The sequence below is a fragment of the Oryctolagus cuniculus genome, chromosome 17 (genome assembly GCF_051225735.1).
Source record: "Oryctolagus cuniculus isolate XC-2025 breed Fujian yellow rabbit chromosome 17, ASM5122573v1, whole genome shotgun sequence".
Classification (NCBI taxonomy): Eukaryota; Metazoa; Chordata; class Mammalia; order Lagomorpha; family Leporidae; genus Oryctolagus; species Oryctolagus cuniculus.
Genome location: NC_142883.1, coordinates 32,798,631 through 32,815,446, shown reverse-complemented (window position 1 = coordinate 32,815,446; position 16,816 = coordinate 32,798,631). Strand labels below are relative to the sequence as shown.

Genomic DNA, 16,816 nt, shown 5'->3' with positions numbered 1-16,816 from the left:
GTGACTTCTTCTCTCCTCCCTCTGGCTGTCATCCATGGAGACTCCCAAAGCAAGGCACCCACAGCCTCCCCTTCCCCAGCGACTCAGGGAACCTACATGTGACCATCTGCGCTGACACCTGCTTTTCTGAGAAAGAATTCCCCTCCAGGATGAGCAAGTCACGAAGACTAAATCCATGTTTATGTGTGCAAACACTGCCTAATGCTCACAGCATGCACCTTTCTTCCAACACACACAAAAAGTGACACATGCCCAACTTCCCCGATACATACCCATGTTTTATTACACGTTTCCCTGAAGGAGGGCTACAGAACAAGTGGCCAACAGGCCTTGCTGACTGGTGGCAGAGGGGGAACAGGAGTTGCCAGGAAGTCCAATTTAATTTCAGAATAAAACTAGAGGCTAGTGCTGTGGTGCAGTAGGTTAATCCTCCGCCTGCAGTGCCGGCATCCCTTATGGGCACTGGTTTGAGTTCCGGCTGCTCCACTTCCGATCCAGCTCTCTGCTATGGCCTGGGAAAGCAGTAGAAGATGGCCCAAGTGCTTGAGCCCCTGCACCCATCATGGGAGACCCAGAAGAAGCTCCTGACTTCAGGTCGGTTCAGCACTGGCCATTGCGGCCATTTGGGGAGTGAACCAGTGGATGGAAGACCTCTCTCTCTGTCTCTCCCTCTCACTGTCTGTAATTCTACCTCTCAAATAAATAAATTTAAGAAAAAAGAATAAAACTGGCCCCCAGGAGGCCCCAACCCCAGAACAAGAAGGGCTCGCTCCAAACACAGCACCCAGGACACAGGTCACAACCATAACTTCCTGAGTCCCAAACCGGAGGCTAAGATTCCTGATGAAGACAGGACTGGAAGGACAGATGACAGCCCCTGTGCAGTGCACTTAAACTTATTAAAGAAGATTAACATTTCTTTTCAAAGGCTTTCTCCAATCCACAGAAAAGCAGGATTGATATTCCAAAGAAGGCTTGGTACCATCCTGTAGGATCGCACAGGCTCATAGCTGTAGAGGTGACATTCCCACACTGTGATGAAAACACAGGTGATTCTCCACCTGGGAAACCTGCCAGGTGATGGCTCTGGTGACCTTGGGCAAGGAACTAAACTCGGCTCTGGGTTTCAGTATCTTCAATGATACCATGGGACAAATAAAAGAGCCCACTTAAATTGCACTCCCTGGCAGCACTGAAATTTTCTCTTACCAGAGCCTTCCATGATTAACACTGAAACTCAGGCCCTAGTCTGAGAAGATGCCAGGGTTGGAGGGGCTGGTGATGGTGGGAGTGGGTGAGCCGGCTGAGGCCCTGGGGCCACCTCAAGACGGGCACCTGCTACGTAGCCCGAGTTGCTCTATCGGAAGGTCCAAGGAGGTCCCTCAATGTGACGCCCATCTTCACCCCACCTGACAGAGCTGCAGCTGACTGCCTGGCCAAAGTCTTTCCTCTCCCAGCCTCCCACCCTGCCACACCCAAGCCCAGGGAAATCACCTGGAGCTGCCCAAAGTGCTACCCACACCAGTGGAAGGTACAGGAGACTGAGGCCTCAAAATAGCTTTTGGATGTATTTATTTATTTATTTGAAAGTTACAGAAAGGGAGAGAGACAGAGATCTTTCATCCACTGGTTCACTCCTTGGATGGCTGCAACAGCCAGGGCTGGGCTCTCTTCCCCTGCTTTTCCCAGGCCATTAGCAAGCAGGTGGAAAAAGATCTGTCTTCTGGTGGCTTTCATAAACATCCCTAAGAACTGAAGCCTTCTTTTTGATATTGTTTCTGTGGGAATCCTCATTCCCACCTCTCAACAGCCAACTTCTCAAAATCCTTTGGCATGAAAAACAACCCATTTTTCAGTCTACAGATGCCTGAAAAGCCATGGAAACCCATACAGCTGTAGGCAAGTTCTAGAAGAAGCTGACGGTCATGAAATTGCGAAGAAAGAGGAAACCAGGGTCAAAAACCACGCAGCCCTCCTACAGCAGTACAACAAAGAGTAAGGAGAACAGGGACTGGAGCCAGCCCAACACAGGCCTCAATACAACCATGACATAGACACACAATAAAAATCTGTCTACTGAGTTCCGGGTATGCCACTTAACTGAGGCTTCCGCTTCCTCCTCGTAAACTGCTTCACAGGACTTAAGTAGAAATGAAATCTAATGGAAATATGCATAGGAAAGAGCTTGGTACTTAGCAGGGAGCTATCCCTTATGACCCTCTGCCATGTGCTCCGAAGGCTCTATTCATGATCTCATTTCCTTTTTAAACCCACTTTGGAGGAGGATGATGGTGATGATCACAAAAGTAGCTAATGTTTAATTTACTACAGATTCACTTTATGTCACACACATCACCTCATTTCATCCTTCAAACCAACTGGGTGGCAAATCCTATCCCTCCCTGTTACGAATGAGGAACTTGAGATCTAAGAGCTAATCAATGATAGACCTGACTCCAGCTCAGGCTGACCTGACCACAGACAGCAAAAAAGAAAACAATGAATACAGATGCCTTCACTCATTCTTCAGATACTTACTGAGCACCTACTGTGTGTCCAGCTCCAGACAACACTTGGAATAGAGTGGAGAACAACACTGTCCCTGCTTTCAGACAAGTTATGGTCCAGTAGGAAAATGGAAGACAATCTTGCAAGCAACCACATGACAAGGGAGGCATCAGTCAAGATTATCCAAAGACACAGAACCAACAAGAGCAAGAGTGAGAGCAAGAGCAAGAGTGAGCGAGAAGGAGAGAGAGACAGGGAGATTAACTGACATTTTTAAGGAACTGGCTTACAACTGTGCGGGCTAACAAGAAGCCTGAAATGTGTAGGGCGGGCCAGCAGATTGGACAGTTGAGTAGAGCTGATGCTGCAGTCTTGTGTCTGAAGTCCGCAGGGCAGGAATGGCCTGGAAGACGCCAGAGAGGGTGTCTATACTGCAGACCTCACAGGAGTGCTTCTTCCTCAGGAAACCTCAATCTTGGCTCTTAAGCCCTTCAGGTCTCAGTGAGCTGCCCCCCCCCCCCCCCAACTCACAAAGGGCCATCTGCATTGCCTAAAGTTAACCAACTATAGATGTTAATAACATCCACAAACAATAAGATTAGAGTTTCATCAAACAACTGCGTACCATAAGCTAGCCTACCCAGGGCTACAAGGACTGTTACAGAAACGCAGCGGGAAAGAACATCAGGAGTCAGGGTGCCGAGACACCCAAGGAAGAAGCAGGCTTTTTTTTTTTTTTAAGATTTATTTATTTATTTATTTGAAAGGCAGAGAGAGGGGGAGAGATCTTCCACCCACTGGTTCACTCCCCAAATGGTCGCAACAGCGAGGGCTGGGCCAGGCCAAAGCCAGGAGCTTCTTCCAGGTCTCCCACATGGGTGGCAGGGGCCCTAGCACTTGGGCCATCTTCCACTGCTTTCCCAGGCATAATAGCATGGAGTTGGATCGGAAGTGGAGCAAACCGGACAGAAACCAGGGCCCATATAGGATGCTGGCATTGCAGGCAGCAGCTTAACTCACTATGCCATGATGCTGGCCCCAGAAGCAGGTATCTTAAGCTGAAAACGTTCTCCAACAACTGTGCCAATGGATTTATCAAAGATCAAGTCTTCACATCAGCGTTCTGGGGATGCCCTAATTAAAAAAGCCCCGTGAAGCCCTCTGAGCACCACCCACGCAGCCCTTCAGCTTGCTTTTTCACACAACATCTTCATAAAGGGAGACACTGTTGTGTAGACTAAGGATTGTCAAAGTTCGTGGCAGAGCATCTGAACAGTACATCCAAACAGTGACGAGCAGGAAAAGAAGGGTGTAGCTGCAACTGACAGTCACCAGGAACCTCCCCCTGCATATCCCTTTAGGACAACAGGCACAACTGCCCCTGAATCTTCCAACCTATTCCTCATTTGAGACAAGTGCAGAACCTAGACCAGAACTACAAAGGGGTGCAGGAAGGTATCCACAAAGGACACGGATGTATGTAAACAGGTAGACAGGACTCTGTTTCGTCACTCTGTCACCATAAGGTCATGTGTTCCATGAAACTGCAGGATAAGTCTTACTTTTGAACAAGCACATCTCAGTAGGAATCTTTCTCTCTCATTAGTCAGCAGGAAGTAGGCAGCAGTTGGCAGCAGTGCACGCTAAGCCCCAGAAGGCCTGGGGACAGTTAAGGGACAGACTCCTCCTCATGAGCCAGAGGACCAGGGGGGACCTGATCCACTGTCACTTCTCCAGGCCCCCAGAGGAGGCAGGGGCCAGGCTCCTCTGTACTCTGTAGAGCTGGCTAGAAAGAAAGGCCCACCAGGTCTGGGACCCTTGTCAGTTTTGTTTGCTGATGCGTCCTAGGCAGGGATGGGAAACATCTGGCCTACAGGCCCTGTAAGGCCCACAAAATCCCTGGGTCTGGCTCTGACAAGGCAACCCCAGGCAGGCCCTGAAATTCAGTAACTCTAGAGCAGGCTAATTTTCAAGTTGTAGGGCCCGCGAATGATGTTATAAATATCCACATGGCCCCTGGCAGAAAAAAACACTCCCCAGCTCTCCCGGAAGCTGACAGCAGACACTGTGGGGGCAAATGCATTTGGACCTTGACACAGAATCATCACCATATTTTCTTTCAATACAGACAGTCCAGATGCTCTGAAAGGCTTTCCAGCTAGAAGTGACAGTGTATACAGTCTTGTAGGTCACATTACCTGTTCTAAGCAGCTAGAAGGGGATCAAGGAACACCAACTAAATGGCAGAAAAGGAACAGTATACGCACCCTCAGCCACACGGAATTGAAGCTCTGACCTTAAACCCATCCATTTTAACCCATGTCTTAGTCTCCCCATCTGTAAAATGGGAATATATCCTCAAGCTGCTGTGAGGACGAGACTTAAACCCACGTTTCATCTCCCCTTCCTGAACTATATACTAACAAAGTCTAAGGCACAGAGCTGGCTGCAATAACCATGGCACGATGACCAACGTGCATTTTGACATTAGCCGAGCCTTTGGCCCTGCTGCAGATTCTTCTCCAGGAAGATTAATTTATTAAGTCTTCCCAAAGCCTGTTTGTTTGGAAGAAGAATCAACCGGCACCAGGTGAGTGTGTGTTGCTAAGTGAAAAGGGCCCTGAGAAAACAATACTCCTCTTACCCTGTCCTCAACACTACAGGCTCCACAGACACCTGGCTTTCCCCGAGACCCCGGCGAAACAGACCACACTGGTCAGTAAAGTTCCTCCTCCAACACCAACGAGGTACCGCTAGACAGACCCCGGGTCCCTGCTGGGGCTCTCACTGTAAATTTCTGCACCTGCCCACACCTCCTAGCCCTGACTCCTAACCAAGGGCCTTTCTGGAGGTTAGAGCTGCTGACCACCCTCTTCCCAGGCACGTGTTCTGCCTGCCACTAACACTGTCTAGCCTGTGACTGCCATTTCATGTCTGTCCCTCCTTGAGACTGAAGGTCCCTGAAAGCAAAGACCTGGCTTGTCCACTTGTATTTCCGCTGAATCGCCACGTCCCACAACACCCCTAACACACGGCAGGAGCTCCACCGTACCAGCCACACTGAACTGGGATCCCAAGGACGGCTCCAAAATCCTCTGTGTGGGAGCCCCTTGTGGCCCCAGATGCACCAGGATGTAACTGTTCTTAAGAGAGGCCAGCAGGTTCATCAGCTACTCAGTGAGGACCTAACCAAACATGGCTTCAGACTCCTGACCAAGGGTGAGCTCTTGGGGAGAAACTCTGCGTGCATCCTTAACAGTCATTCCTTCTCCTGATGACCAAGGAGGTCTTAGATGGCCCCCATTTCCTAGCCTTGCCTCTCCTGCTCCCCTCCCTCCCTCCAGGACACCATTCCTGCTCTCCTATTACCCAGGGCCTCCATGTTCCAGGAGCTCCCTCCAGGCCACCTCCCCAAACCAACGGGAGCCTGAACTCAGGTCCACCTCCTTGGGCAACTAATGACATGGCCCCCTGCAGAACACCCATGCCTCTAACCAGCTTTAACAGCTCAGGCACCCCACAATAGTGTATGTGCTTCTTACAAGAAGGGTCTCAGGTCTTCTTCCCCAAAGTGGCCATTGTGTTAGGAACTCAATAAATAAATGTGCTGACAGGCAATCAGAGTGGTCTGATAAAGTCTGGGCTTATCTTAGTAAAAGCATTTTCCTGTATTATAATCATATGAGCATTTTTTAAAACACCCACTATCAGGGTCAGCATTGTGGCATAGCAGGTTAAGCCTCTGCCTGCTATGCCAGCACCCCATATGGGCACCAGGTAAAATCCCAGCTGCCCCACTTCTGATCCAGCTCCCTGCTAACGTGCCTGGGAAAGCAGCGGAAGATGGCCCAAATACTTGGGCCCTGTATCCACTTCAGCCTGGCCCAGCCCTAGCTGTTGCAGCCACCTGGGGAGTGAACCAGCAAATGGAAGATCTCTCTGTCTCCTCTTCCCTCTCTGTAACTCTTTCTAATAAATAAAAAATAAATATTAAAAAAAAAAATCCACTATCCCATCGCACGAAACAAAATCAACTACTGTGATTTTCTCCAGTTCCCTCCTGGAGCAGGTCCACAGGCAAAGAGTGTCGTTATCTTTGTAGTCCTTCTATAAATACCGCATTGGCCTCTGGATTCCCCCTTAACACCGCGTTTTTAAACATGCTTTCATGTGGGACTGCAAGCCTATGTTCTGCCTGCAATTCTCATGGGCTCACTAGAACAGCCGACCAAGCCAGCAGATGTCAAGCAGGGCGGTTCTGGGCTCTCATAACGGAATATTCTTTCCCCGTAGGCAGTGTCTCTTCCCAAGCGCTCACGCAGACTTTCCTGCCCATTTTCCAGAACATCAAAGATCTCCACATGAAAGTGCTCGCCGGAACGCGGAATACACCAGATTGCCCTCCCCGCAAAGCTCAGCCACGGCGGGGTCCTCCCTGATCACGGGGTCCTCCCTACAGACTGGGGAACCATCCAAGGGCTATCGTGCTGCAGAGGGCCTGCCCAGCCCTGACAGGGTCTCTCATCATCCTGGCCCATTTCTCCCCTCCTTGTCTCCGTCACCGGGAGCCGGCCCTTCCTCATCCTGGGCACTGGTACTCACCAGGGACCCTTCCCCAAAGCCCTTCCCTCACCCAGGGGCTGTCACCACCAAACACCCCAGGGACCCAGCCTGAACCCTCCTTTCTTTGCCTATTTACATTAAGAGGAACAACACGCTCTCATCAAAGGAGGACAAAGCCAGCTTGCTGTCATTCAGGGGCTTTCATAAAGTACAGGCTCAACAGAATCAGGCCTCGGCGGGGATCTCAAATTGTAATACACAGAACCTGAGAAAAATGCAGCAAGCTAGCAGACACTCCCGTCTCAAGATGAAGTAAAAAACATTGTGTGACTCATTCCCAAGCTGACTGTGTTTTAGTGTCCTGAATCCTTTTCCTAAAAAATAAGCACTAGGCATTTGTCTTAATGGTTAAGACACCTGTGTCCCACATCAAAATACCTGGGTTTGACAGCAGCTCCAGCTCCTGACACCAGCTTCCTGCTACCGTGGACCCTGTAATGCAGCAGGTGATGATTCAAGTAGTTGGTCCCTGGCACCCTGGATTAAATCCCTGGTTCCCAGCTTTAGTCTGGCCCAGTGCCACCACAGCCATTGCAGATATTTCTCTCTCAAATACGTAAATATTTTTAAAGATTTATTTGTCTATATAATTGAAAAGCAGAGCAACAGAGAGAAAAGGTGGGGGAGAGGGAGAGATAGATCTTCCACCTGCTGGTTAACTTCCCAAATGGCCACAACAGCAAGGGATGGGCCAGGCAAAAGCCAAGAGCCCAGAATGCCAAACAGGTCTCCCATGTGAGTGTCAGGGACCTAAGCACTTGGGCCATCCTCTACTGCCTTCCCAGGTGCGTTAGCAGGGAGCTGGATCAGAAAGAGAGCAGCTACAACTCAAACTGGCAGTCTAACATGGGCTGCCGTCACAAGCAGAAGCTTAACCTGCTGCGCCACAACACCAGCCCCAATAAGTACATTTTTAAAAAATCACAACAAGCATGATGTTCAACCATACTAGTGATTAGTGAAAAACATCAAAAGCACAAGATTCCACATGATTGGGAAAAGCTTTGCACGTCAGATATTACCACCTGTTGGCACAGGAACTATAATATCTTATTTGTGGTACAACTACTGCATGGCAGGGTCCCATAGAAGACAATTTCTCATCAACCTGAATCTGCACACACCTCACAATTCAGCAACTCCACTCCTAGATCTATATTCCAGTAAACTGTCACATACATACTCTAGGAGACATACACAGTAATATTCACAGCAGTGCAACGTGGGTGGACCAGAAAGAGAAACCTCAGCAACTCCAACGTCTGCTGAGGGGAGAACAGACACGTGGTCGTCCATTCATACGACGAACACGGCACAGCGCTGAGAATAAATCAACTGCAGTTGCACACATCAACATGAATGAATGCCACCAATACCAAGCTGAATGAAAAAAACCATGGTGAGTGTGTGCAGGGAGGTGAAGGGGACAGAAACACACAGCAGTGTCAAGGGTGTTGGCAAACAGGTGGGCATTCCCACATTTGCAATATTTTATTTGTGGGGAAGAAAAGTTAAACTCAAGTTACCGTCCTCTCCTCTGAGTATATCCTTTTTCCTCTGGGACCTCTCATTCTCTCTAAAGAACTGGATTTGTTAAGGTTCTCAGTGCTTACCAACATCTCATTCCCTTGAGTCAAGTCAAACTTCCATGGAGGAGAGACAAAACCAAAAGGGAAATGAATGTATTCACATGACGAAGCAAGATCCATTCTAGAAAATTCTCTGTATCCATCCCACATTGCTAACTAGGGTTGTAATTGCACAGATAATGCCCTCCAGGACGCTTTTCCTGACAAGGAAGGTCCCCCTGTGAACAGCCCACACAGAGGAGATGGGCACATCCCAGGATGGACCCTGTGCCACACGCTTCCTTCTGCAAGCAGCTCTTCAAGGACTCGGTGCACTCGTCAACACCAACAAATCAGATCCCCAGTCCTGTGCCGCTCGCTCTGCCATTTCACAAAATGTTCCAATTACAACTAGTTACCGCCACCCCGGAAGCTCTAGGAGCCACTGGTAGCCAAATGTTCACAGGCTACCTACCCAAGGCGCTCCCCTACTACTCCCCCTGAAGACCCCCCAGTCTCAGGTCATCTCAGATCAACCATAGGCTGCCAGCCCTGCCTCCACCCACCTCAAGCACACAGGACTGCTGTCCCACCCTCCCCTCTCCTGACTCACTCTCTCACTGCAGTCACAACCCTGTGTCCTGGGCTCCTCACACTGCATCTTTCAAGGCAGCTGCTCCCAGGTGCTCGGCAGATGAGGAAGCCCTGCGCCTTGCCAAGGAAAGCTGTCCTGTCGACCTCTGCCGCATCGCCCTTCCTCGTCCTGACAGTTAAGCCGCCGGTTGGGAGGCCTGCATTCCATGGCGGAGCGCCTCGGTTCAGGGCCTCCCTCTGACCCCCAACTCCAGCATCCTGTTAATGTGTGCCATGGGAGGCAGTGGTGATGTGGTCGGCTTCCTGCCACCCATGTGAGAGACCCGGATTGAGCTTTTATCTCCCAGCTTCAGCCCTGCCTAGTCCTGGCCATTATGGGCATTTGGGGAGTAAATGAGCAGACTGGAGATATTCTCTCTCTGTCTTGCTACCTTCTCTTTCTCTTAGTCTCTCAAATAAGTTTTTTAAAAGTCTGTGGGAAAATGGAATTAAAAGTTTCAAATTTCAAAAATTTGAAATTTATGTGAATGGGAGTTCTTCAAAAGATTCAAGGAAAATGTGTATTATAAAAAAAAAAAAATCTAGGGGCCAGCCTTGTGGCATAGCGGGTTAAGCCACCACCTTTGATGCTGCCATGCCACATGAGTGCCAGTTTGAGACCTGGCTGCTCCACTGCTAATCTGGCTCCCTGTTCATGGCCTGGGAAAGCAATGGAGGATGGCCCAAGTGTGTGGGCCCCTGCATCTACGTGGGAGACCCAGAGGAAGCTCTTAGCTCCTGGCTTCAGATCGGCTCAGCTCCAGACGTTGTGGCCATCTGGGAGTGAACCAGCGGATAGAAGAACTTTCGCTCTGTCTCTTCCTCTCTCTGTCTGTCACTCTACTTCTCAAATAAATAAAAAAAATCTTTATTTTAAAAGCAGAAAAATAAAAAAATTATGCATGAATTTCAAAATATTTTGATCTAATGTAGAACAAACTTCTTTTAATTTCCTTTTTCCATGAACTTTCTGAGGTATTCTTTAATATACACAGAAAAAAATCTGGAGAAATATATTCTATTTCATCCATGGTGGTAGTGGCAGGAGAGACAACCCTAGGGGAACCTTAACTTGCAATGCTCTAATTCCAGCTTAGTTTTTTCCTTATGAGCATTATTTCGTGCTGGCATTTTTTTTGTTTGTTTGTTTAATTAAAGAGAGACAAATCTCTAGCTCTAAAGAAGCTTCCAATCTGACTGCTACAGTGAGCTTGCACACACAGGAAGAGCATGAACAAGACAGCACAAACAATCCAACCACCAGTCCTCACAGGAAAGTAAGAGTATCCACCCCAAGACGCCAGCTGTCCACTGCAGGCAACAAATGCCGATGGCCTCAGCTGATCACCAGTCTTCAGAAAGGTGTGTGGATGGGAAGGTATCTGCTATGGGGCTGTGGGCGCTGCGTGCAGAAGGAGCAGGATGAACAGCATGAAAAAGGGACAGCCCAGGAGTCAGGGGCTTCCAGCACACCCTCACCCCTACCGCCCTTCTCACAGGTGGATCGCTTGAAATGTACACAAACCAAACACAATCTCTATTTTTTTTAAAGAAAATATTTATTTAGTTATTTGAAAGGCAATTGCAGAGAGAGGAAGATACAGAGAGAGACAGAGAGACAAAGGCAGAGGCAAAGAGTGATTTTCTATTTGCTGGTTCATTCCAAAAATGTCTGCAACAGCCAGGGATTGTCCAGGACAATGCCAGGAGCCCAGAGCTCCATCTAGTCTCCCATGTGGGTGGAAGGGGTCCAAGCACTCAGGCCATCTTCTGCTGCTTTCCCAGGAGCATTAACAGGAGAGCTGGATGGGAAGTGGAGCAGTCAGGACTCAAACTGGAGCCGCAACAGGGAATGCTGGCGTTGTAGGCAGCACCTTAACCGTCTACTGCAGGGAAGCAGGAGCAGCGAATCCCATTAGGATGGGGGTGGAACTTGACCACAGAGATTGGGCCATGTGGCCACCTGGCGAAACTGAGCCAGTTTCCTAATAATGCTGGAGTTGCCAGCAGCACCTTAACCATCTGCTGCACAACACTGTGTTGTGGTTTTTTTTTTTAAGTTTACTTTGAAATAATTTTGGAATCACAGACAAAATGCAAGGACAGTTCCACTCCACTTCCATGGACTGGAATCCCACCTCACACAGCCACAATATGCTTATCACACTGAGAAGCTAACATGAGTATGACAACAGTAACAGAAACTGCAGGCTTTTTATTTGGCTTTCACCAAGTTTCCCACTGATGTTCTTTTTTCTGTTACAGGATCCAATCTATGATGCCACATTACATTTAATATAACTTGCTTTTAAATAAGCAAAAATATTAGGATTATTTATTCTTCCTTGTTTTTTTGTTTTTCTTTAAAAAAAAAAAAATCCTGGTAATGAAGGCAAACACTTAATCCTTCTCCTCCCCATCCAAGAAGGCAATCTTTGACCCAGTCTGCCAGCCTCCAAGGGAACAGAATTTGATCTGCGGGGAGATAAAACCCCAGACAATGACCAAACCTGTTAACCCTCCACAAGCAGCCACAACCCTGACCTCTCTCCACAGCAACTAACTGGTATTTAAAAGTAATTTATGTTAATTGCAATCGGGCATATATGAACACTACAAAGCAAGCTGGCTTCAGAAAAAAGGCTCAAGAGAGGCGCCTCACAAAAAATTAATTTTGTAAAAGACCTATTTCTACTCTAACTTGTTTTTAAATGTATGCTCTGAATCACACACCATTAACTGTCCCAATTTATTAATAATCTCGGGGCAACCAACTATCTCAGATCATGCAACGATGAAATCTTGCATAAGAAAGAAAATGAAACATCTACACACAAACATTAAGCAGGTAGTCAGCTGTGATGAACAGAGAGGATTATTATTATTATTTTTTAACCAGCACATGTGATAAAAGAAAAAAAAAATGGTTGCATGAACTGGTAACTCAAACTTTGCAAAGAAAATTTTTCTCCCCCAAACATGAGATGATTTTAGAAATGAGTGGTTCAAAGGGAGACCTTTGGAATTTCTTCTGCCCCCAACAAAGGTTCGTAATGGGGGGAGGGAGAAGGCTCCCGTATTCTCAAAGACCCTTCTTTCTAGCTCAGGAAATGACGGTGCTGTTTTGGCATTTTTAAAGCAAGAACAAATACTTTAGCTATAAAATCTCCTTTGTAGATTGAATCAGCAAGACAGCTGTTTGTACAGAAACCCATTCCTCTCTCCCTCCAAGCCCCTCTGTGATTCATATCGGTAATAAAACATTGACTAGAACAAAGAGAAATGAAGTTTAAACAAGAGACACAGCAACAGCCCACCCCACCACCTTAATACCACCTTGGCCCATTTCTATGAATGGCCCTTAAAAACCAACCCCACTTGTAAAAGAAAATAAAGCAAAACAATCTCCCCAAAGCTGGCCAAGTTTTTGTTGAAGAACTAGAAAGTGGGTTCTTATTTGTGTAAAATGCTCAGTGGGTGGGACCCGACTCATCTCTGAAATGCCCTAGGCTTTGAAGCTGGCTCTCTTTTCAGCCCCAGGGAGCCTGATGAGTCGCCCGCAACCTTCTCTCCCCCCTCCTCGCCAACTGTGAGCTGCCTCCCTGAGCAGGCAGGGTGGCAGGGCCACCAGATGCTGGACAGAAGGCGCATTAATTCTCCAGAGATGGAGGCTCAGGGCGGGAAGAGGGGGTGGGGGACAGGAAGATGCAGGACCATCCGTCACAAGAAACAAAAACCCCACACAACCTCTCTGCCCTGGAAAATGAGCACGTCCCTTATCCCCTCTTCAATCCTTTCCTAGTTACTCTTCAAGGCCCAATCAAGTGTCACTTCCTCTGGGAAGCCCTCCCCGGCTCTTCCCAGCGTGGGTTCCTCCCTTCCAGGTCCTGTAACACCTTTACTGCGCTTCACCTGTTGATTACCTGTCTTCCCCCAACAGACTGCACAGCAAAAGTGAGGCCCTGTCCTCACCCTGTAACTCCAGCCCATGCCCTGGACCCTGCCCAGAACAGGGCATCCACAAATGTTTATTCAATGAATGAACACGGCCCCACCACCCCCAGAAACCACATTACTACATGCTAATTACCCCTAGCTGCATGAATAATGAATGAAGAATTGAACTCACAAATGCCTCCTTGTCAGCCAAGTTGCCGAGTCCTTCGGGCGCACAAAGAAGGAATCCACTGACGTGTGGTTTCAGGAAGAATGGTTCAAAGACTAGACCAGGGGCCTTGAAGGAGTGGGTGAGAGGCAGGGAAGGAGAACAGGGCCCTACTGGCCCTGCAGCTGGCAGTGCCCTGAGATGTTTCTGATCACATTGTGAATAGGAACTCACTTCGTCACCTTGCCACTCTGCAACTGGCTCCTGGAAGTGGTGTGTGGTACACTCAGAAACAGCAGCAGCAAAGAGTGTCTTAAGGATAAACGCAACTCCACCTCCTCCCATCACAGCTCCCTTACCAGTGTCACATCTCAACTTGCTCATCAGCCATAGGCCTCCAAAAGGTACCTGCCCCCTGCACCTGCCAGTGCTTAAAAATCAAAGCTCATTGCATCCTCTGGTCTGCTTTTACAAAAACCAGGAGGAAAAGAAAGCTAGGCATCAGAAGCAATGGTGGCAGGCCTGTTAATGGCTGCTCTGTACAGTGATCTGCCCTCAAGGAGACCCAACAGGCCAGTCCACTGCAGTGGCTTTCAATGTGGTAAGCCTGCGCTTCAGCAGAAATCAGCTTGTGAAGAGCCCTGGCAGCTCTGCCAAGAGTTGGATCACTGAAAATGGACCTGCCCTGGAGTCGAAGGATGCCCAGGTCAGAGCCACAGATCTTATTGACTCTAAGCTGAAAAGCCCTTAACTCGGCCTAGCTTTCAAAGTGACCACTGCAACTGAGGAAATGGCCAAGTAGGGTCAGTAACATTGCAGGCAGAGCTGTATATTTCCTGTTGGAGTTGCCACTTGCCTTTACCTGGCCAGCTCTCCTCCCAGGCCAGCTAGGTAATGGAAGTCAACAGGGTGCCTTCCCCAAGGAGGTTCACACCTCCTGTAGGATGTACCCTATGAAGAGATGGATAAGTCTGGGCCTCATAATTTACAAGGCTTTAAAGCCCACCTGATTATTATCAAGCCCCTTCTGTCAGGTTCTATTTGCCTCTCAATCAGAAAACTTATTTGTAGCTTAGACAGCACCTTTCTTAGCTCCTCTAATAACAACTCTGTCCTCTGTATCTAGCCCACTTGAGCTTCATTCCTTTGTAACCATAGCCTCTACTCTACCACCAATGGCTCTACTCCCAACCTGTGTGTACTGATGGTCCTCTTCCCCACTTAATGTATGATTGTTCAGAATTTCTCTACAAACACCACTACCTGCAAAAGTTAGTGGCCTTTCTCCCAGTCTTGGCTGGAATCAGCTTTAAGCTACATCCATCAAACTGTCCCCACAAGGGTCCAGAGACCCCCTCCATTTCCTCTCTATAAAATCCTCTTATTACCTGGTTAATGCTACTCTTAGGATCATTGGTTACTACTCTCACCCTGTCTTCTATACTACAGTGTCTAAGTGTTTACAGCAGGTGATAATGGAACAAAGGAAGGCCTTCAGCAACCAAATGCTGCTACAGGGATATACTCGGCTCCCCACCCAGGAGACAGCGGCCTGAGACATCACCCCATGCCAGCGAAGAGTACATCATCGCCCCATGTCAGCAGGAAGTAGCTCTAAAGACAGATCATCGTCCCTCTACCCCTCTTGGACTTTTGGGACTAATGTAATCCCATACAAACCCTGCTTTATAAAAAACAAAAGAGGGGAATGTTAGGAAACTGGTGCAGTTGTAGCCAGGTGGCCACATGGCCCAGCTACCTGAGCCAGGCTCCACCCCCATCCCAATGGGATTCGCTGCTCCAGCTTCCCTGCCTGCCCTCAGGCAAAGTTTTAAAAGGGCCTGTTACTGCTCTCTCCTGCGCTCTCTTGGCCTCTCTTGGCCTCTCTCCTCTCTCTTCTCCCTCCTCTGTCTCTCTCTCACAGTCTCCTTCTCTCTTTTTCCTTCGCCGCCCCTTCACTCCGGTCTGTAGGGTGTTCCCCAATAAACACTTTCCCTTAAAAAAAAAAAAAATCAAAGCTCAAGGGGCCAGGGCTGTGGTGCAGTGAGTTAAGCCACTATCTGCGCGCTGACATTCCACATGGGCAACGTTCAAGTCCTGGCTGCTGCACTTTGCTTCCAGCTCCCTGCTAATGCACCTGGGACAGCAGCAGAAGATGGCCCAAGTCCTTGAGCCCCTGCACCCACATAGGAGACCTGGAAGAAGCTCCTGGCTCCAGCCTGGCCCCGCCCTGGTCGTTATGGTCATTTGGGGAGTGAACCAGCAGATGGAAGACCTCTCTCTGTGTGTGTCTCTCTCTCTAATAAATAAATATCTTTTTTTAAATCAAAGCTCAAACAGATGCTCAAAGAGGACTCAACTATAGTGCCGTACCCGAGAAACAATGAAGCAAGACTTATGACAAAGGAGGCACCGGCTCTCTTCCCAATCACTGGAATAAAAAGGTCAACCAGATACTCAATTTATTGCTGGTCAGAATTGGAGACTCCCATGTTCAGAATTCATTCCATCTGACAAAAATAAACAAGTCCACCACAGGAGGACTTCCTTGGCATCATCTGCAGGGTCTTCTCCACACCCCTCCCCCAAGCCCCACCCCACCAGGATGAAACACAACCCCAGAGCTGCACAAACACACTGGAAGGTGACACAGAACTTCTTCCCATTTCCCTGAACAAGCGTCAGGGAAAGTAAACATGCGTCACCTCTCCATCTACAACAACTCACATCCTTTCTTCCTTTAAAAAAACAAAAGCACTCATCACCTATTCCAAGAATGTACTACATACTCAGGAAAAAAAATTATGATCAGATCCTTGAGCCTCTTCTAGTTCTGCAAATAATCGAGTCATGGCAAGGTCCAGCTGAGCACCCCACCCGCTGGAGGCGTGGCTGGGGCAGAGGGAAGGGCTCTGCAGTGAGCTCTCCGTGCCAGAGGCTCACCGCACAGCCCTGGCCCCGGAGCCTGCCTGCCTCCTGTGCTGGAATGGGAGCTGCACGCACCTCTCTGTGGTCTGGGTCTCCAAGATGAAGCAGGAATGTCTGGTTAAAAGCCCTTTCCCACTGCAGGGCCCTGAGCCTCTCCCCCGGCCTCACCTGGGGCCTCAGGTTCTGGAGCAAACAACGCCGCTGATCCTCCAAGGAGCGGCTCTGAAAACCACAGGCGTTCAGTATCACTAACCAAATAGCCTGGCCTTTCCTTTTGTGACCTCAATGAGCACAAGCAGTAAGTTCTTGCAGTGCCCTCAGTTTCGCAACAGAGGACCTCGACAAGAAAACGATTTCTAATTTTTGGTTGGAAAGATCAGCTCATTACCTAAAAGGATATTACTGTGAAGAATTCTCTCCTTGACATGCCTGGTTCCAGAAATCAGGGGTT

General features: G+C 48.6%; 1 protein-coding gene and 1 long non-coding RNA gene across 39 annotated transcripts in view; one reads left to right on the top strand and one right to left on the bottom strand.

Annotated features, from left to right (window-relative positions):
- Nucleotides 1-16,816, bottom strand: part of MSI2 (musashi RNA binding protein 2) — a 398,378-nt gene that overhangs the window by 342,935 nt on the left and 38,627 nt on the right. The window lies entirely within an intron of this gene.
- LOC149121169 (uncharacterized) overlaps nucleotides 11,235-16,816 on the top strand; it is a 34,239-nt gene continuing 28,657 nt past the window's right edge. The window contains exon 1 of the long non-coding RNA XR_016224419.1: nucleotides 11,235-16,816. This exon is cut by the window's right edge and continues 26,342 nt beyond it. This is a non-coding gene — a long non-coding RNA (uncharacterized LOC149121169).